At 46.4% G+C, this 23,042-nt stretch overlaps 1 long non-coding RNA gene across 1 annotated transcript in view; it reads right to left on the bottom strand.

Annotated features, from left to right (window-relative positions):
* The window catches only part of LOC147674056 (uncharacterized), a 54,166-nt gene that overhangs the window by 5,441 nt on the left and 25,683 nt on the right, over positions 1-23,042 (bottom strand). Inside the window, exon 2 of the long non-coding RNA XR_015302546.1 lies at positions 335-492. This is a non-coding gene — a long non-coding RNA (uncharacterized LOC147674056). The remainder of the gene's footprint in view (positions 1-334; positions 493-23,042) is intronic.

Genomic DNA, 23,042 nt, shown 5'->3' with positions numbered 1-23,042 from the left:
CCTGTGGGCCCTTGCTGACTGCTGTATGCGGCCTACACTGTGGTCAGCAGGGCTCAAAATTCAAATTCCGCCTTGATTCATTAATTCCAGAGTCCAGTAGGCAACTAACTATAACGTCCCTGAAACCTACATATTTCAGCAATGTATTCCATACATATTTCATCTTTTGTTCCATACACCTACATTGAGGTTAGCCGGGCTTACAATTCAAATTCAGTCTTGATTTATTAATCACAGAGTGAATTGTACTCTTGTTACAAGGATTTCTGCTCATACACAGAACTGTGCACAGAGACCTAGGACATTAGTCAATTGTGGTGTACCAGAAACTCACCTCAATACCTAGAAAACCCCAACCAGCTAGCATCAGTGTCACATTAGCTCTTCGTCCTATAGCAAAGTAACCAATGATTAGACAACCTAGAACATGCGACTTAGGACCATCTCAGGAATGGTGGGAAGTGAGAACACTCTTTTGTTATACTTTCATACCTGTCAACAACAAGAGTAAAAAAGAGAATGGTAAGGTTAAATTATTTATTTTAACAACGTGATCTCATGCGCAGTATTTTAGTCAACATAAGCAGACATATGATTAAAAATAATGTGGTCAGAATGGTTACAACTCCATAAACTACAAAAGGAGGAATCATATTACAATGATAGTGCAAACAGGTGATATAGCGCCTAGTTTTAACACGCTCCCTATATAGGAACTATGTATTATAAACTAAAGAAGGTCTCTTGAGCTTGTTTTGGGGGACCCCATTACCTTTCCGCTCAGTAAGGATCAGCAAGGCTCTCTGCATCCCTGGAATCTTCCAAGTGTGTTAAATTATGGCAAGTGTGCTATGATAAAGGCGCCAGAATCTTGCTTGGCTCACAGCTGCCAAAATGTTGCATCTAGAATGTGTTACACGGACATGCCAATGAACAGGCTCACATGTTATGATAAACTTGGCGTCTCAGCACTCACTGTACAGACTGGGGGCACAATGTATGTCTAGAGATGTCAAAAAACAAACCTTTTCTCATGTATAGACCTTCATGAAAGCTAACTTGCAAAAACAGCTAAGCAGTGTTGTGTGCAAAAAGCAGCAAAAGGTAAAATGGCGTTGTAGGAAGGTGGCTACCTGACTATGGTTACCCCAGATTTTTTGCCTGTGTTTAGCTGGTTTTCGACTTAGTTGGCCTGGTTCCCTGCTAATCAGGGCCCCAGGCTATCTGCTCTCTCTGTAAAATGGATTCCATGTACCCTAGGTACTTACCACAATTGGAAAATGACTCCTTGTCAGCCCCTGTACCATGCACTATAGGTGCTCAGGGCATAGGTGCTACCAAGGCCTACCAGGGGCTGAAGCATAGCTTTTGCCACCCCTGGTTGGTTCTTAAATTGACACAACTGGCTGATCCCTCAGCTGGGGCAAGTGGGTGTAATCACCCCTTGCTTAGATATAGTATATCTATATCTAAACCTATATCTGGACACATATAAACCTGTGAGTCACTCCTATGGAAGGCCTTATCAATCCTGGAGGCAGAGTGCGTGGTTTAATGTGAGATGGAGCTCTGGCATGAGCTGAGCCTGTTTGCAGCTGTCGGGAACAACTCCCTAAGCTGATCCGGGATAATGCCATACCATATACTATTAAGTGGCTTATAATCCTCGCGGTTATATAGCAACTTTGGTTTGGCTTTATCAAAACATGTCGTGTAAGGTGTCATACAAATTGGAATACTACCCCCTCGCCAGTTCTGGCGACGGGGGTAGCATTCCGCCCTTCTAGAGGGAGAAGACATGTTACTTTACTGAAACACGGTTGATTTTAAAAGAGCCTCAGATCCACAAAATGGATGCTTCTGCCACAGACACGGGTCTGGCCTCCTGCTGCTGACCGAAACTCAGCAGATGGTGGCCTGGACAAAGGGTTTGCTGTCGCAGGGCGGTGTTACACCACCCCAGACAGGAGATAGTGGATTGTAGCAGGGAGGTTTCAAAGAAACCAGACACTGCCTGGTGAGCCCAAGGCTGCCCCTTGCATAATCCGGCCAAACCAGTTCTGGGGCACACCAGCCCCAGTCCCAGCATGACCTGGATCAAAGGAAAGGGGTGTATCCACCCCCTTCCTTGGTCCCACCCATAGGAGGGGACCTAGCAGGTAATCCAGCCCACCAGATTCGAATAAGAGTGGGAGCAGTGCAATGCAACTCAGATTATCCTGAAGAAACATAAGAAACGAAACTCTGGACCCTTCGACATCCTACTCAACGTAGAAGACTGAAGAATCTCCCTTGTGGTCAAGGAGTGACCACCCTGTGCAAACAGGCACCATCCAGCACCTTGACCCTTGCTTTGTTGCAGTTCCCGCCGGAACCCGAGCGACAGAGATCGACAAGATCAAGCTTGCCTGCCTTCCTCCAGCCCGATCCACAGTCCCTGCAGAGCTGAGACCCGTGGAGGCGACCGGAAGCGTGGGGCACGCCATCTTGAAAAGGCCACGAGACGCTGACCGTGCAGCCCACGAGTGACCCTCGAAGCTGTACACCGGGTTTGAGAAGCCACAACCCTGAGCTGCTCTTGCACCGAAGCTCACCCCTCCACACTCGACGAGTGTTGCGTGGGGCCCTTCTACTTGTGTTGGCTCAACGCGTTGGCCCGGTCACTTGCCAGCTGGCTTGTGGCCCCTGTGCCGACGAAAACCTTAAACCAACCTGCTTTTCTGGTTGCTCCAGATTTGCACCAGCTCCTGTGAAAAGGAGCCCCCGCTCTGACCCTCCTGGTCTGAGTGAGAAGCAATCTCCCAGTTCTGCGTGGATTGCTTTTGCTAAGTGCTGTTTGCTCCAATCTTGAAGCCGATGGTGCTGACGGCGAGAGCCTGCGTTGGACAGATCGTGACCTGCTCCTGGACGTCGCAGATGCCCCAGAGCCCACGTGACAGCAGAGAGAAGCCTCTCAACAACCATCTGAATGCGCCCGACATTGCCTGGTTCCGTCCTGGTTCCACCCTGGTCACTGCTGAGTGACCCAGACTCTGTCCCCTCTGCTTTCAGATACTTCTCGACTTCGATCCACCCTTGGATCACACCGGACACTTCTGCTTCCCATCGCCTGCAGCATCTTCAGCTCCAAGCACCAAGAGCCTGCGTGTCAAAACCCGACGCCACTTCGACCCTATGCACCCGCTTCCTGTGGGTGAGGTAACATTGCAACGCCAGTGTGCCCACATTGGTACACACCTCTAGGGTCTGTGTCTTAAGTTTTGTTCCTCTGGGTTCAGCGGAAGTATCTTTAAACTAACTTTGTGTAACTTTTACGCACCATTGACATTGCATTGGTGCAAGCCGCACTTTACGTGCTGCACCCGAATCCCACGGGCTTTTCCCAACTTCAGCATTGCTAGTCCAGACTGCTCCCAGCGATTCCCTAGGCCCTAGGCCTAACCACTGTTTGATTGGTATCTCTTATACCACTTTTTTAATATATGGTTGGAGTGGCCACCCGCCCTCATCCATAATTGTGCTACTTTGTATGTTATACTGTGCTTTTGATTTAACGCTTGTGTCCCTTTGCTCATAAAGAGTACTGGGGATTAATTTAGAAATAAACACATATATTTTTATAATATATACTTGTGTGGTTTCCTTTCATTTGGTATTACAGGATTGTATGTGGTAAAATAGCTCGCTTAACACGACCTCTTAAGTTAAGCCTTTAAGGCTTCTTAGTCCATGCTACCCCTAGGATAGCTTGTCTAACAAGGTTGACTTACAACCAGACACCATAAGGGATTGTTTGGACTGATACAAGGTTGTTCCAGAATTGGAAACATCATATATCAGGCCAACTTCTCACAGGCGTTTAAACTTCTAATAAGCCACACTAACATAACATGCACGCAAAAAAAGGTCCTAAACTATATTATACTCTCCCTTGTCGGGGAATGCACAATAACTGGGGCAAGCTTCATAGAACGCAGAGTTCAACTTCGAATGAGACAGAACCAAGTTCAGGAATTTTGCCAAACTTGAGAATTGGGAGTAAAATAACCAAGTCAGTGAACCTAATCACGGGGGGCCATGGTGTGAAAAAAGACCTCCAACATGTAAGGAATAATGAATACATTAAAAGAAAAAATAATCACAAGTTCAGTACGTGTTTATGAAGCAGAAAAAAAATCTGTACTTCAATCCAACAGCGTATAGGCACCATATGTTGCAACTGCCTCCAATAGGAAGTCGTTATCATCCATGAACATTTCAGCCATCCAATTAAGTAAAGGGAAGGAACATACATGTTCCTCGATTGCATTAGCCTCTAGTACCATCAGAGGACAACTCGGGCTTACTTTAAGATAACTGAGCGCCATAAAGTCATTGGCCGCAGTCCAAATGTTCCAATTGCCTAGAACCCCATGAGCCGCTGCGCAGGCCATAATCCCGGCATTAGAACAATCTAGTTCATGAGCAACTAAGGGACTCATTAGTAGATTAGAATCCAGTTCAGGAGACACGGTGATGCAGAGACAAAAATCCAGGGCCCATTCAAATCCACAATCCAGGCAATGGAAAACAGGTTGCACGCAAGCGAAGAATGAAAACCGGAAAGATAAACCATACGCCAGAGGCAGCGAACCATAGTATTCCAGCATCCGGTTACGAAGGTGGAGCAGCCGGGACAGTTTGTCGTGGGGCACAGTCTGTGAATCCATTTTGTAGAAACAAATTAACAGCAGTATGCCTGCTCCTAAAGCCAGGAGCAAAGGGAAACCGCCAAAGACACTCGAAAAAAATCGTATGAAAAAATGCAGGGATCACACCAAAAATAGTTTGAAATGAGGTCACAAGGCCAGAACATACTACTTTAACAAAAATGTGCTAGGCCAGTGGTCGACGAGGTATTTAAGATTGTGTGAATCAAAGCACCGAAATGGAGGGGCAGGTCTGTGTTTAACAAGGCATTTACCTCAGTACGAGTATTTGCAATGTGAAGGACAAATGTCTCTCGCGCAGATGTAAGGGGGACTTCCTTCTGGGACAAAATAGCTCTTATTCGACTCATCTTGTTGAACTCTGCTTTCAAGGTCGGGATAGAAGGCCAGATGGAAACATCGAGCCTTCCATGTGGAGGAGGAAACAAGACATTCTTACAGCAAACTACACGCTGGGAAACCGTAACGATATAAGGAATACTAGCCTGCATACCACAACAATCCTTATTATTTAATAACAAATAACTACAGTTTACAAGCAATGTGAATGTCAGTGTAATGGCCGTAACTGGAGTGCCCTTTAAAACACAGGCAAGGTCCGGTGCAAGGATATTACAAGAACCGTGTAATTGCAGATTTCTGCACAATAATGACTGATCCGGTGTGGTGGTGCAATCTTTGCCATTCAGATAAACTTCCTTCCCTTCTCTCAAACACCTGTATGTGAATGGAAGATTCCAGACTTCATGAAGATAAGCACCACCCAGGGGCTCAAACCTACCTATTGCATAGTGTTTCACGCAGGATTCAATTTGAAAAGGGGAAAAGGTAGAGTTATCAACTAATGGATGAGCCAAACTGTCAAATTGGATTCCGCTACTGAAAAAGGAAAGGTTCTAACTTTTCAATATGCAACAGTGCAAATGTGACATCCTTCATTGACAGAAATTTCTGTTTTACAGTCAAATTGAAAGGCGGAAATAATAAACTCGTGTTCATGTAATCCCATGGAACTCTGCCATTTTTCAACGTTTGTATGGTCCTGGCAAACTGCATAACAGAACGCAATTGATTTTGCCCATGATACAGTACAGCAACCTCTTCTTGCACAATATCAACCACAGATGATACAATATTATCTAGAGTGTAAATTCGGGAAGAAAGGGTGTTAATGCTATTATCTACAATGGCAAGCACTTTTTCTAAATTGGCGTGATCAATAGCTCTAAGCCTAGAAGCAGCTTCAATTTGCGACAGTTTCCAAACCTCGTTGTAAGCAACATATATCCATCTTTTAGATCTGCCTGCTGCAGGACCTTTAATAAAATCATTTAAGTTGACAGTGTCAGTGAGTTCGGATAAATGAAGCTTAACAGACGCTAAGGATGAATGTCTGAGCCAACTCTGGCACAATTTTCCTACAGAATAGGTGGTGACTGAATGTTGAGTCTAAAAGTGGGGATTAACTCTAACCTCTGTATAGCCAGGATACAGACCCAGAAAACCGTGCTGGCAGGAATCTGCACTTTTTTGCCATAGTAACCAGCCTTCGGGATTAATGCTGGAAACATTAAACGAGGAATTTCTTAACAGGGAAGTACTGGTATGTTTATTCCAATGGGGAAATTACCCAAATCAGGAAATGAAGGAGCATTTAATTTTTTAGAAGTAGCCAATCCAAATCAGGTGGTTTGTGAAATAGTGTAATTCAGAAACACCATATGGTTTGGGATGAGAAATGCACAATGCAAAGTCTCAGTGCCTTGCACTTGCCAACTTTTAGAACCCCAAACAGATTTAAGATCAATAGTATCTTTCCACAGTTCATAGCCCCCAAGAGCAAACTGGTCTATAAAGGACTATGAATACAGTAATTTGGTGTGGGTAAGTCTAACCTTGGAAGAGGACTTCTCAGTCAACTTAAAATAAAATGCATTAGGGTTTGATTGATTAAAATCAGTAAAATAGGAAAACTTTTTCAAAAATGTTTTCGAGCTGCCTCCCACAGGTGCGGGACAATGCTCCCACTGTATGTAGTTAACCATATTCCTAAAAGAATTTGTTTTATGTAGAAAGTGATTGCCAAAATGCTGGTAACAGTACAAATCACCATAATTCGCAGATTCCACATATAAATCTTCAGCATCAAAAGCAACATAGTATTTCAAATCAGAAAATAAAGCTTCTACAGCTTTAACGTCCAATCATCAGAGCAAATATTTTGTTTAACCACATCCCCCATAGAAATACGGAGTACATTGGGATCATTAATAACCTCTGTGGGACCATGGATCTGGAACTTTACAGCCTCCTATACAATCCCATCTAAAACAGGCCAAGCAGTTATATTTACAAATGTCTGGTCCCTCTTCATGATGTGCGAAGAGGAGTGGGGAGCCAAAGTTCCATCAATCATTCTAATTGAAGTTCTTTCTTGAATGTAGTGTCCATTGATAAAACAGAAAAAATACACCACAAATCCTATGGCATGAATAAAAAATATTGCAATAAGCACGAGCCAAATGTAAGTCTAAGGAGGAATCCAAAAATGTTTTTTAAACCAGGTAACAAAAATCAAAACTTTTGAAGTGGACTTTGATGTGGAAGAGCCAGTGTCAAATGAGAAACGGGATTGATTAGCCACACAGGTCCAGGGCCGGACTGGGAACTGAAAGCAGCCCTGGCAAATTTTGCCAGACCAGCCCCCATCAGGCTCGCAGCGAGCCAGCCCCTGTCCGGCGCGTAGCGAGCGAGCGCAGCAAGTAAGCCCGACGGCTAATAGGGGGGTTTGACAGACTAAACTGGTGAATTTTACAGCACATTTTTCAATACATATTCAAATTGTATCAACTTTCAAAGCACAGTAAACAGTAGATGATGACCTTAAAGAACATCAGGTTACCCACCCACTGGGGAGGAGAGGGGAGAAGGAAGGGCGAGAGAGAGATGGAGACAGAAGAAGTGAAAGGGAGAAGTAGAGGGAGAAAAAGAGGAAGAGAATGAGAGGGAGGAACGAGTGGAATGACAGCAAGATGGGGAGTGGGATGGAAAGAGATAGCGAGAGGGAGGGGGAGATAGAGGGAGAGAGAGGAGAGATAGAGAGAGGGAGGGGGAGGGGGAGATAGAGGGAGAGAGGAGAAAGGAGAGAGAGAGGTAAGAGAGAGAGGGAGGTGTAGAGAGAGGGAGAGGGAGAGGGTAGAGAGAAATACAGGTACAGAAAAGAGAGAGAGGGAGGGATAGAGAGAGGGAGAGAGAGAAAAGGATATAGAGAAAGGGATAGGGAGTAAGAGAGATATGGAAATAGAGAGGGAGAGAGGGGATAACGGGAAGGAGAGAGAAGGGGAGAGAGTGAGAGTGATATATAGAGAGCACGTGAGGGAGCGAGAGAGAGGGAGGAAGGGTGGGAGCAAGAGAGGGAAAGAGGGGCGAGAGAAAGAAAGTGGGAGGGAGAGATAGATAAAGAGAGGAGAGATAGAGAGAGGGGTAGTGATAGGGGGAGAGAAATACAGGGATAGAAAGACGCACGAGAAAGAAAGAGCGATAGAGAGAGAGAGAGAAAGAGAGAGAGATAAAGAGCTAGAGAGAGATAAAGAGATAAGAGAGCGAGAGAGAGATCACACTGTTTCCTTTTCTGTCCGCATTTGTCTTTGCTTCTTCCTTTCATCTCTACACCCCGACTGGCTCTGCTTCAGCCACCTATGGGGCAACATGCATGCCAGTCAGAGCACGACTGTGCTACCTGTACCTTCCAATATTGACAGCAGGCAACACTTAAACCAAAAGGTCCATAGTCATAGAGCCGTTTTAAGGTTATGGGCATGAGATAAATGGACATCCACCAAAGTCTGAAATGAAACACAATACACAGTCTGTGCTTATCCCACCACCAGCCAAGGATCCAGCCTTCCTGGACCAAACTTGGACGCTTCTGAGTCAGCATTTCAAAACTTGTTGTAAACTGCAGCAGATCCAAAGGAAGAGACAACTTTTTTTGACATCACGTTTGTCAGCCTCACTTTCCTTTGGTCCTCAAAGTGCAAACAAATGTGTGATCAAACGATTAACTCCAAGGTTTAAACACAACTGGTTTTTAGTCAAAAATAAGTAGATTTCACTGTTAGGAGTGATCACTAAGGCACATGATATGGCAATTTCAATGGACACCATGGGGTCAGATTTGCAGGATGCACCACTGTGTAAAGTTGTACTACAAAGATGGCCTTTCTGGCTCTGCAAGTGATTTGCAACAATAAAGTGTGTCTGCATCTCACTGAATAGTTTCTCAAACTAAGAGCAAAAATAGCTCGGTGCAATCTACAGATATCATGCCCAATCCCTCAAAGTTACAGCAATTGCTGATCACTAATATTAATCCAACCCATGCCTAGGCCGTGATTAAAGTAAGAGAACGAACAAATCAGCCAGCCTGCTGCATTAGCTTAGTTCAGTTCTCCTACTTTAATCATGGCCTGCCGGCCTGGCCGCCCGCACCATGTGCACCAAAGCAAACATTGTAATCATGATAATGATTGATTCATCATCATAATTACAAAGGTTTGATTTATTGCCTGCACCCGCGACGGTCCTGTCATCAGCATGTACACACATAGCTGTGCATATACGGAGGGGATCCGAGCCCCTCAACCTGAGTTGTGCGCTCAGCTCAGCCTCTCACAGGAGTCCTGTGAGAGGCTGAGCTGAGCGCACATCTCAGGCTGAGGGGCCCGGGCCCCCTCCATATATGCACAGCTATGTGTGTACATGATGGCGAGTATTTTCGCCCTTTGCCGCAAACGCATTGAGGAGCGGGGTGTTGCCGCCCAAGACTGCCGGCAGATGATAGATGAGGGAGGCCACGCTGCTGTGTGACATGGCTAAACAACGTTGAGAAATCCAATACCTCTCACAGCCGAGATTGTCTCTATATTTTTCCATCTTAGATACGTTTAGTGAAGATGTAGATAGTATCACTTAAATTGCCAGGTGACAGGTCAGGGGTCAGGTATCATCAAGGGAGGTCGAGGCGGTGGCCTTGTCAAAATTATGATCATTTTGATATCATTAACAGGTTGATGTAGTGACCGTTGAGGTAGCAACACAGCACAGAACTATTGTAGGATGTTGTTTTATAGGTAGTATCTCAACAGTTCTACACAGTAGGCCGTCTTCAGCTGCTGTAAGTCAGATTGGTAGCATGAGCCTCGGCAAGATGGTTTGGCAGGGCACAGATGTATTGAGGGGTTGTATTGTGCGAGTGGATATCAATCTGAGGGTTACTGTTTTGTTTGTCCGCGTTTGTCATTATAAAGCGCTCAGAGGCAAGCACATCCTAAAAACGTCTTCTCCCTAGTTAAATCCTTGGGATTAAGGAGAGCACTTTCAGAACCGAATTGGGGTGATCATGTGACTTGCGGACACCCGGTTACTGTTTCCGGAGCTGAGAACCACCATACTTCATTAGGCTGGGTTACCGTCTGCTTTGTACATGAGCAACCTGTCCACTTTCTGGGTTTCAGACGTGGAAGTATTCACATAGCGCACAGTACTAGATTCGGCCCGTTTCTAAGCGTTTCTGGTTGTGGTATATAACTATATATAATTAATGAAACAAGGCACAGAGGGTAAAGTAAGCTGACCAATAGCACAAAATGCTTGTGAAAATGTGAAGTGTGGAAGCAGCTAACAGAGCGCAAGCGTCCCTGTCCTGCGGTCCACAATTTCGGTGCTAGACCGTACCCTCCTGTCTCGCTGTAGGGAACTCGAGCGTGTCCAGAGATGAGAGAATGTTGAAAATGGGAGTACTCTGTAACTAGTGTGTACACTCCTACTTCAATCTTGGGTCACATCCCACTGTGAAAAAGATAATTATTTATGAAACAAATTTAAAAATATATATTTATATTATTGCAGAAATAAAAGCATGTGCTTTTTCCTACGTAGACAGGCTGTTTGAGTAACACTAAACGCAGCCTTAACGTTCGCACTCCTTAAACATCCTTAATATTGTTTGAATTATTAATTGAATTCTGTTACGTCAGTGTTTAAATCACGGTTCCACTCTGTAAGTAACACTAGTCCATTCCTGTACTGCGGGCATAGACCTCGGCCAATTGTCACATGCTAATTTCACAAGAATCATGGACTGTTACAGCGCACTCGATAACCTGACTGGATTCCCTCTAAGCTAGGCGCTAGATTTTGTTAACCGGCCGAGTCTGCAGAGTGTTTTTCACCTCCGTGGCGTCCAGTTCCAGGCAGTGCTCCGCAGTAGATGTTCCTCCCGTACTTTGGGAAACACCTCTGCAGCCAAGGGCTTGCGCCAGAGCTGGAGTACAGTAAGACGACCAGGGCGGGCCCGGAGATGACAATGGAGGCATAAGCATTGCCTTATCCAGAGAATGTAACTAGCTTATTGAAGAAGCAAGCAGCAAGGGAAAGGCTGAACAAGGCTCTAGCTGACGAGAGGCCTCATGTAACATACAGAGCTGTGCTGTACATATATGGTCAGTGGTAACTTACCACTGAGTGGCCGTATATGCACAGCACAGCTCTGTCTGTTGCACACTTTAGACACATGGTCAGATTAGAATCATTATCTTTATCACCCTCCGGCCAGACCACCACCACTACGCGACGACCCGCCCCCCCCCCCCAACTGTTTGTGTATACATTAAGACAGTCATTCATGAGTCATGAACAGGTCATGATTAATTGATTTGGTGGCATAACCGGGGCCAGGGCAGAAACACTTACTCACTGCTGTTGGTGGTGGCAGGCACAGGGGGGGCTACTTCGGCGAGCTAGCCATTACCAATAATTAAATTATGGCCGGCCGCTCCTGTGACGGTCTCTACTCCTCTCGCTCTCATCACTCATGATGCTGGGGCTGCAACCTGTAGGGCAGACTGTTAATTGTCCAATGCGCAAACGGGAACATCAGCCGCACCATAGAGGCGCGCAGACGCGCCGGAGGAGGAGGCTGGGCATAATTCTGCGCGCTGCGCACAGGCACCTCCTCCTCCACTCCTCCTGAAAAGTTTGTTTAGGTTGTCACCTCACCGGTCAATCAGGCTTGCAGCTGGCGCTACGAGTCACACAACACCTCGTGACTTCTTCTCTCTGAAGTGAGAGTGACTGACGCTGTGATGGTCGCACCGAAAATTGTCCCCCAGACACAAAACCGGCCCCCTGATCCAAAACCGGCCCCCACCCCCCACCCCCTCCAGCCTACTGGGGGATTGCCCGGTGCCCGAAAGCACCAGTCCGGCCCTGCACGGGTCTCCAAATCAGGCATAGACAAGTCAGTGGGGTAAGTATATTCAGTGTCATTAAGAGGATCACCAGCAGGTAGATTAAATAATATATTCGTAAGTGGACTCATTTCAACGACAACATCAGGCCCGATGGCAGGATCCGGGGCAAAAACAGAGTGTCGCACCATTGCTGGACACGAAACCGCAGGCGTCATACTATAGAGAATCGGCCACCCTGTGTGGTTTGACATTGTCAATGGAAATGTACCTGTTCCCCTTTCTCCCAGGAAGAGGTGATAAAATGATTGTCCTTGTACCCTGCACACCAAGGAAGGCAACTGGAGCTCGATTGGAAGGACCAAATTCTTTCTTGTTGTCGATCTTCTCTCGTACCAGTTCTCCAATTTGAGGTAGCCAGCTGACTACCGGAATCTGCAACGCAGCTTCAGACGTGGAGGGCAAGTGTTCCTTGGCAAGACTGTCTCTGGTCTTTTGTAGGTTCTGCAAAACATTAGAATGTTCATCTACGTCAAAGGATGTGGCTCCCGCCGCCATGTCTAGACCATCAAGGTCCAGGACAAACATTTTAATGCCAAAGAGCATTTCGTATTGGGTCCGCCCACCCAGAGACCTTCTAGGGAGATTATTTAGTGCACGTTGAACGCTATTGAGATGGGTAAGCCAGTCTCTGCCAGTACCTAAAACTTTCACTGTCAAGAATTGCTTTAAGTCACGGCTCATTCACTCCACAACACTATTACCCTCAGGCCGGTATGGAGACGAAAATTTGACCTGAACCCCCAATGAAGCCATGGCATCCTTGTACGCCTTAGAGGCGAACGCAGGACCCTGATCCGAATGGAAGGTACCACACGCAAAAATTCCCACAAAGACACGCAAATCCCTTACGACAATTTTAGAATCAGCACTCCTTTGAGGCCTAACCCAGACAAAGTGCGTGCAAGAGTCAACTGCTACTAAGATGTACTTATGCGCAGTATCAGAGGAGAAGTGACGCAGTGATCTGAATAAACACACTCAAGTGGTTTATTAGATATGTACAACTGAGTTTGGGGTGGGCGTATGGCAGAGGAAGGTTTAATTTGCTGACAAACGCCACATTGAAGGACAAAATCACGTGTCTGTTTGTACAAACCCCGCAACCAATATCGTTGCTGGAGAAGAGAAACAGTAGCTGACACACCGGCATGGGCCGAAACCATCCCGGCGTGGGCTGCTGTAATCAAAGCCTGTCTGCTGTCCGCGTTGGGAATCAACCTGTCACCAATGTCGTTAATTCTCATATAAGGAACTTTATCAGGTCTTAAATGATAAGAGTACTTAGAAGGGAAACCCTTAGGGTAATTACCACCCTTCTCTGTTCTCTGTCTGCCAAGATGTCATCATCAATCTTACTTTTGGAACATGTAACCTCTGCCACTGCAAATGTTGCAACTGCTGTCTTCGCAGCCTCGTCCGCAAGACAGTTACCAACAGCATGAACCCCAACACGCTGATGACCCAGAGTATGAATTACAAAAACGAGTGGAAGTCGTTCTTTGAGCTCAGCCACTCAAACCCAGATCATTTTATGTTTTATTGTGCGACCCTTGGAGTCACGATAATCATTTTGAGTCCAGGGGGGCGGAGCTAGTCGAGCAACGGAATGGCGGCACCTTAAGCGAGCTCCTCCGGGAGGCAAGAACTAACATCCACATCCTGCACGCATGACATCGTACTGACCCACCAAAAACGCTGGCACCAACTAGATAACGTGTCTCCTACCTCCGCTGCAAGTTTAAAGGCGCTCGGCTGAGCAGAAGTGCGGAGAACATCTATTCCGGGCCCGAGTGGTACTGGGCCCGACTTCGCACCATCCCACAGCTAACTACCAGGCCGCGACGCACGGCAAGTATGCCGGATCGCGGCTGACCGAATTGCCGGAAGTTCGGAGGTGAAGGAACTCGACCTTCCGTCTGAGGCACAGAGGGACTGGACAGCCCGCGCTGACAGGGCTTATCAGGTACAGTAGCGGGGAAGGGGAGATACTTCCCACGCAAGCGAAATACCGGCTCCGATTAACGGGCAGAATAACGTGATCGGGCTGGCTCTGGCGGTAAGAGCGAGGGGGCTGGGGACACCGTGTTTGGCAGAAAATGTACAGTGAAGAGCACTAACCCGCAAACGCACATTGGCAGGCCCCCGTCAAGTCCCTGAACACTGCCTCTGAAAAAGTGAAAGGACATGACATTTGGGACCTGGAGTCAGGTAGCAACGTGCTGCTGGCTGCGGGAGCAGTGCTCCACGGCTCCCGAGCTCACTTGCAGAGGCAGACTCAGCATTACAGGGCCAACGGCGAGTGGGGCAAGATCCCCAGATCTGCTGCTAATAATAGGGGGATGATACGAGAGCAAGAAGGAGATCGCCTATTGTAGTGCTGAAGAATCCTCTCCACCTGCGCAGGACAACGTGGCGAGAACTAACTAAAGAACGTCCATTTGTGAGCCAGACTGCTGTCCAGGTGAAGGGCATGTGGAGACAGAGAGCGTGGGGATCATCTCTCATGAATAGACACCCATCACAAGGACTCCACCACACCAGGGAGTTGTAAGTGCTAAACGTAGGATACGGCTGAGGACACGCTGCAATATAGACCGGGGGTCAATAGCTATCTATAGCAGTAGACGGTTTATATGGCCTTTAGCATTGCGCTTGAGGATTCGAGATTCTATACTACCACACCGTGCCTCACGATGAGTAAAATAATTGGTCAGCATTAGGCGCAGCACTTGATCTCCTACCTGAAACAACTAGGACCTGCCTACCCTTGCTGCTAAGATGGGGAAGCCAGACAACAACCAACCAAAAATCACGTTTGACTATTCCAGAAAACAGGTGGAACAGTCCGGAGAGGACCAACAACATACCCCACCTACGACGTCTTCGTCTAGTGGGACCTCGACAGACAACATCCAGTCAATGTTCCAAACTATTCAAACTGCGCTGACTAACATAGACGGCAAAATTGACTCTCTCACACACACAGAGGATAGATATGGCTGAACACAGGATCTCAGATGTGGAGGACACTAACAATCAGATTACCGCTAAACAAGCCGGGATAGATAAACAACTAACTGCGCTCTCTGCTAAAGCCGAAGATTTAGGAGCCAGATCCTGAAGGAGCAACGTCCGCCTGATGGGTATTGCGGAAACCACAAATACGGGCCCTGTGGAGAAATATGTGGACCAGCTTCAGATCACGCTAATGGGCAGAGACACTTTTTCAGACGTGTTCCTGATTGAAAGGGTGCACAGATCCCTCGCTCCCAAACCTCCACTGGGCACCAGACCGAGACCCATCATAGCTAAAATGCTGAACTATAAGGACAGAGACGCGGCATTGCGAAAAGCACGTGAATTAGGCCCCCTACGTCATGAGGGTATGGACATTGCGATATATCCGGATTTTACGCAAACTGTGCAGGAAGCACGGACAAAATATGGTCCGGCAAAACAAAAATTTTGGGACCTACAAATCCCCTACGCTATGATATATCCGGCAAGACTTAAGATCACAGATGAGGGAGCCACGAAGATCTTCAATAAACCTAAAGATGTCATGAAGTATCTGCAACAGCGGAAGCCAACAGGAGAGCGCAGGAGATCGCCACGAGATAGACTTGCAGAGCACGAGCCATTGTCCGAAGTGGAATGATGTACCACTGGCTGAGCTGGACATACTGGACTTTTGCTATATGCTCTGGCCTCTCTGGCTCGCCTGAGCCTCCTGAGTCACTAAATAGGTGCTTCGGCGGGCCCTGCCTTCTGGGTCGCTCGAATGAGGGTGGGCTGCCTGTTGATTCATCACAAAACGCAATCTGGTTTGGAATTGGAGGCCGAGATGAAGACACGCCACACAGCTAAGTGACTAATGAAGGGACTGTCTTTATTAAAAGAGACTGGGTTAACTGATAATGCTGTATTGGACTTAAATGTTTTTCATAATTATAAACAGACATATTATGTTGTTGAATAGAGTGTATGGGGTCGGTCGAGGTTGTGGTGCATTGAAGTGATCTTACATGACCTCCCCCTTCACACATTTCAGCGAAGGAATAGAGCTTGGCAGCTCCCGCCCACTCGTGTAAACCACACTTGTTTCATTCTTTGGGGTTTGGTTGATTTATTCGCGGGGAGGGGGGGTGAGGGGATATGGTTGGGTTGAAAGGAATTGTCTTCGTTGTTAAGGGAATGACAGAGTGGGAGGGGGAGGGAAGGGGGGGACCACTAAGAAAACCACCGAGCGGCAGCAGTTGGGTTCATAGTACGTGTTTATGCTTTTCATTTAAGAACCTCATGCTTACATATGCAATCATTATGATTCATAGTTGTGATATATGACGACAGATGTAAGACAGGTTAGAACATTGACTTTAATGTCCTGGAATGTCAGGGGTCTACACAACCCACAAAAAATACGCAAAGTACTCGCCTACCTAGACAGACACAAAATTGATGTAGCATGTCTCCAAGAAACGCATCTTACGCCACATCGAGAAAATAGAGTAGGATATAGATGGCCACAATATCAGTTGGAATCCTCCTACTCAAACTATGCACGGGGAGTGCTGGTACTGATTAAGCGCTCTACTCCGTTTACGCTTATACATGCACTCACCTATGACCAGGGTAGATATGCATTATACGGGGCTCATTTACGGGCACGTATCTTACAATCATATCGATATATGGTCCTAATGTGGATGACCTACTGTTTTTTTAAGACATTTGGACCAAACTCAGCAATATGCAGCCCACGGCTATAATCAGGGGAGGAGACTTTAATACATGCCTAGACCTCACACTGGATAGATCATCGGGTGCTGATAGATGTGGCAGACGAGCAGCCTACTCCCTTTTGGAGGGCATTAAGGACTGGTCCTTAGTGGATGTATAGAGGATGAGACATCCAGAGCACTGGGAGGGAACTTGCACCTCAATTACACATAATACTTGGTCAAGATTAGATTACGGGCTGACTACAAGAGAGGTTAGTACCTGGGTCACGACGGTAGAACACCTGCCTAAAACACTATCGGATCACTCGCCTGTTTGACTGGAGCTGGCTATCCCCATACATACTCCCAAGCAGTTTACGTTTCGACTCCAGCCATCTGCATTAAAAGATCAAGTGTTTCGCAGTGAGCTGCGGCAGGCAATACTGGATTTCTTCCAAACTCATGTGGGCTCGGTAGAAAGCGCTAGGTCCCTGTGGGAGGCGTTTAAGGTTACTATAAGGGGCCATTGTATAAGTAAACATGCGGGGATCCTTAGGGATATACAACAACAATTAGCCATGGTAGAAAGGGAAATCAAGTCACTAGAAGAAGACTACACTAATACTTTAAATGCATCTCTCCTTGCGGATATACGGAGTAAGGTGGACACATATCACAAGTTTGCGGACTCTGAAATAAAATACCTTTCCAAACGATACACGGCCAGAACATATGGCGAAGGGGGTAGACCGGGAAGGGCATTGTCCAACAAGATCAAACCTGCCCATACTACGGCACATATAACGCACATCTCAAATGCACAGGGCACAATGGTTTATGACACCCCCTCCATCTTAGATAACTTTCTGACCTACTACTCTACATTATACACCTCGCAGACAGCAACATCCCCATCGTCCATCCATGAATATCTAGATGATATCGGACTGGCATGGCTCTCCGATACACACAGGGAATACCTCAGTCATCATATAACAGAGGACAAATTTAGGGAGGTGATTAACTCACTACCAAATATTAAAGCCCCGGGGCTAGATGGTCTGCCGGGCGAATTTTACAAAGAATTTAGGGACTTATTGATACCACACTTGGCCCAGATGTACGAGGAAGCATACGAGGAGGGACTTCTTCCATCGACGCTACGCGAGGCGCTGCTAATAGATTTCCCTAAACCGGGCAAGGACCCCCAAAAATGCGAGTCATACCGCCCCCTCTCACTTATAAACATAGACGTCAAAATCCTAACCAAGATAATAGCGACCAGGATACAACCATTATTGGGCTCACTGGTCTTGCCAGATCAAGCGGGCTTTATACCCACTAGATCCACATCGCAGAACATATGTTCTATATTTGCTCTATATCATAGCCTAAACCCGGAACTGCCTGCTGCAGCTGCACTCCTGGATGCGGCAAAGGCCTTCAACTCCTTAGAGTGGGAATTTATGTTCACAGTCTTGACCAGAATGGGATTTCCGCCCCCATTTTTGAAATGGATAGCCTTATTATATAATGAACCAAGTGCTAGGGTGCGTATTAACGGTAATACGTCGCAACCTATTGCGATAAGCCGAGGAATACGACAAGGTTGCCCTTTGTCCCCTATCCTCTTTGCGCTCACTCTAGAGCCACTAGCGTGCAAGATTAGACAAAGACACCCGGAAGCAGCATTACAATTCGGTCTTCGCCCCATAGGGATCTCACTTTATGCAGATGACATGGTGCTTTACACCAGACACCCAGATGTAAACTTGAACCCACTAATAAGGAAATACATTAAATATGAGACATATTCAGGGCTTAGTATAAATTGGGATAAATCAGTGGTGATACCCTTGACCGATGAGATCCCACAGCCCAGTTTAGATTACCCGTTAAAATGGACAACTGACCCCATGAAATATTTGGGTGTCTGGATACACCGTGACCCTGAAGTAGTGCTCAAAGAAAATTATGGAGTGGCCATGACCAAACTAGATGAGTAAATCGAGAAATGGATCAAGCTGCCACTATCACTAGCAGACAGAATTGCCCTTCAGAAAATGGTCATATTACCCCGCTTTTTATATTTATTTTGGAATATCCCGATATGGCTCACACAAGCCTTCTTTGTCAAACTCTGTACAGCATTACAGCGCCTAACATGGGCTGGGAAGCAGCCCAGAGTAGGCTTGAAGACACTCACAAAGCCATACCACCAGGGTGGGTTTGCGGCTCCCGATTTACAGCTGTATTTCTATTGTGCACAGGCCCAAAATGCACACTACTGGACACAACCACACTCTCACATACCACATATAGCGGTGGAAACAGAAAGCGTTCATCCAAAACACTTAATCCAATACATATCGGACCCCATTAGCTGTTACCCTAATGACATTATCTACCCGGTAAAGTGCACATCCAGGGCTTGGCATACTTTGGCGCTGAGAGCGCGGAAGTTACCGCCTTATGCCCCGGCCCTCCCATTGGCACACCACCCCAAAATATTGGTGACGCAGGAAACGAAAATGAGATCGGTGCTAGGGTATATGGGATTTACGTCAATAGGTGCATTGTTTCCGAACAATACCTTTATCTTGTTTCACAGCCCGGCCTTATGCGCACACCAAACGCCATAAAAAATGTTCGCATATTAAAGACTACGTGCAGCAATTAAAGATTTGTATGAATCATTCCCAGCTGCACCTGAACAGCTATGATCCCTACAGTAGCGGTCGGCAGTAGGTGTTTCTATAGGGCGGTGACGTGGGCAGGAGGAGGGGCAGGGTGGGGGGAAATAATGTATGGATTACGGAGTTTTACAGGTAAGTAAACATTTAAATACATAAAACGAATTTCGTTGCGCACACTGCATCACCAAATGTGACGCAGTGCGCGCAACGAAATTCGTTTTATGTATTTAAATGTTTACTTACCTGTAAAACTCCGTAATCCATACATTATTTCCCCCCATCCTGCCCCTCCTCCTGCCCACATCACCGCCCTATAGAAACACCTACTGCCGACCGCTACTGGATCCCTACAGGTACTGCTGACTGCTTCCACAGGCAAAAATATAGTTACACGTTTATACACAACTTCCCAGAACGAACAGACCCTAGGACCTGACCGATCCCTTCAGAGATGGGAAGAGCTTGTAGGGGAGTCCATATCGGAAGACGACTGGAACTATAGCTGCGCACAACTACCCTTACTCACATCAAACTGCAACCTGAAGATCATCCATTTTAAGTTTCTCCACCAAACATATTAAACGCAGTTCAGGTTACACCGTTATGGCCTCAGAGCGGATGATAAATGCCAACGCTTTGCCATGCCTGGGGCTGATTTCCTGCACATGGCGTGGGCATGTCCCGGTCTGTACAACTACTGGCAGGAAGTGACAGCTGCGCTCACACACATGTTGACTGAGCAGATCCCGAATATGCCACTAGTATGCCTACTAGGTATAAATAAACTAAAACTAGCTAAAAGACGAAAGCTGTTAGCAGTGGCACTGCTGCTTGCGAAACGACGAGTAGCCATTAAATGGGGCAGCAAACGACCACCCAGATTCAAAGACTGGATAACTGATTTACTATACTGTAAGGAAACGCTGAGCGCTTATGAGGAGGAACTACCTCAGGCCTCCAGACCTAAAGATTTTTGGCAACCACTGGTAGACTATTTACAACAAAATAATCACGATCTATAGTCAGAAAGCGAATCACGATGCCCTGATGAGAGAGTGATATTGCTTGTCCGTGAGGCCCCATGAGTACAATACCTTAGGTATGACTGCACATTATGCTTTTTGTTGAGAACAAGAGATTTTATATATAAGTTTATTTGTTTGTACTTATTCTTATATAAGGACTACATCAAATGCCAGAAGTCGCTATGTATCTTTACATTATTCACATGTGCTGTACCTGACAAATGTTGTAGGCATGGGTATTCGAATTTGTATAAATATCTATATAATGTAGTGTGTTTACCCTGTACTGCTGCTTGGTGAATAAAAATTAAAAAATAAAAATAAAAAATAAATAATTTTGAGTCCAAAAGGGTAGATTGTCATTGTATGACTGAACACAGTAGTAAGAGTCACTCACAATAAGAGTAGTCACGCTGGGATCAGCGTACTCCAATGCAAGCATCAGAGCACGAAGTTCTGCCAACTGGGCGGTACAGTCCCCTAATGTCTCTGTATGCACGATATCGGACTTGAATTCACCATCCACCATAGTACCAACCACAATTGAGCAGGACGAAGAATACGCATGTTTTGAACCAGTCGCAGCTTGTGCATTTCCATCAGTGTATATGATACAGCCGAAATCCTCAAGTCGGCGCATAGTCAGAGGAGCAGGATGAACAAATTCCTACTGCAAGTACTCTTGAGTCTACAATGAGGATATCAAAAATGAACGTGACATCCGGGGATATCAAGGATGTGGACCACTGTATCCACCGAGGGTGCAAAGCCTTCAAATTCAGTACACTCGCTTTCGTCACTGCCTCTAAGGCAGGATATGGAGTAACAACCAAAATGCGTTTTTCCTGCGACAGTGCACATTCCTTAAGAATCGCCATTTGCACTGCTGTCAAAACTTTTTCCACAGTGGAAAACCGCAACTCAGCCGAAGTGTACAAGTGTGACTTGTAAGCGATAGGGACTGTGTTACCCTCATTAAAAGTGAGGTACGTGAAACCCACCGCCCCTGTCACGATTCTTATCACCAGGTTGGTGTGGTTATCATGAGTCAACAAGAATTTAGATTCAAGAAGATAAGCCTGCAAAGATTGCAAGATGGCTGAATGTTCTAGCAGCCAGCACAATTTGGAAAAAGTAGGTTCTATCAACGCATAAAGTGGCTTGATAAGCTGGGCATATTCCGGAATGTGGGTATGACCGAAATTCAAAAAGCCCAGTAAAGATTGGAGCTTTTTCAGTGTTGTGGGAGCTTGCAAAAGTGTGCATTTCTCCAGGAAGTGAGGAGCCAAACTTTGACCTTCATTGTTGAGCTCGTCGTAGCCCAGAAACAACACTGTGTACTCTGCAATGTGCGATTTTGCAAGGTTAAATTTATAGCCTATGTCCGCAAAATGGCAAATTATGCGTCTATACGGGATAGATGCGGCCATAATTCATTGTCTGTGAGATAAATTTCATCCACATACGAACATGCATCTGCGTCGAGCCTCTCCAGGAGAAAGACAATGCGGGCGGCAAATACACCTGCTCTATTCTTGTAGCCCATGGCCAAGCGAAGGAATTGGCGCTGTTTGCCACCACTTGTAAAAGCCGTCCATTGACTACTAAGAGAGGACAGATTGTGGGCAAAAAAAACATTGGATATGTCAAGTGCGGTTTTGAACCTTTTACGCACCAGACTATCCACAAGAGCAGAACTGTGAGTATTCTGCACCGTGCACGTACGACAATGTGAGTTTAAGTGTTGGTAATCCAATACCAAACGGTACGAGCCATCTGGCTTGGTCACAGTAAAAAGTGGGTTATTCATCGGAGACACAGATGTTTCAATTACACCTTGATATTCCATTGTTCAAGGATTTCAGCAACGGAGGCTTTAGCTTCACGTCGCGTGGGGTATTGGTGTTGAGGCTATGGCATCAACCGCAAAGGAATCTCATGTCGAGGGGAAAATTTGTCCCATCCACGGTGAGTACGGTACAACGCCGGTGCAAGCGCCTTAGCCCAATCTTCTGCAAACTGCAGAGCCTGCTCCTTCGGCACTGTGTGCGTGAAAGCAGGGAGGATCACCTCCTCCCCTTGCGGAGCAGCTAAGACAAAGGGTGGGGGCCAGTCGACGTCAGCCAACAAAATATCATAGGTAGTTGTTAGATTTTCCCAAATAAACCTTTCATAGTACGTTCTATGTCTCCTTCAATTACAAGGACAATTTCATAGAGTCTGTCAGGGGGAGCCACTCTAGTGTCAGCAGTCTCAACTATAACGAAGGTATCAGTCGCTGTCACTTTCAGTAGTGGACGCAGCGCCTCTCGAATGTTGGTAATCTCTGCTGCGCTGTCCACAAGCGTCATTGGCCATGTCATATTCCGCAGCTGCGTTCTCACTATCTGTGGAATTCTCGCTGTTACTGCAGCAACTTTCTTCTTCTGAAACTGGGGTCTTGGACGCAGTCTTGTCCTGCTTGCCTTTTCCATCAGCCTTGCGAGGCTGCTCACAGCTCTGTTGGGCACCTCGACCTCTGCCGCCACCTCTTCCACCGGTGGTTGCAACCGATGTTTCCTGCAAAGAGCGAGGAGAA

The sequence above is a fragment of the Lissotriton vulgaris genome, chromosome 12 (genome assembly GCF_964263255.1).
Source record: "Lissotriton vulgaris chromosome 12, aLisVul1.2, whole genome shotgun sequence".
NCBI lineage: Eukaryota > Metazoa > Chordata > Amphibia > Caudata > Salamandridae > Lissotriton > Lissotriton vulgaris.
Note: the sequence above shows the minus strand (reverse complement) of the source record. Positions and strands in the feature narration are given on the sequence as shown.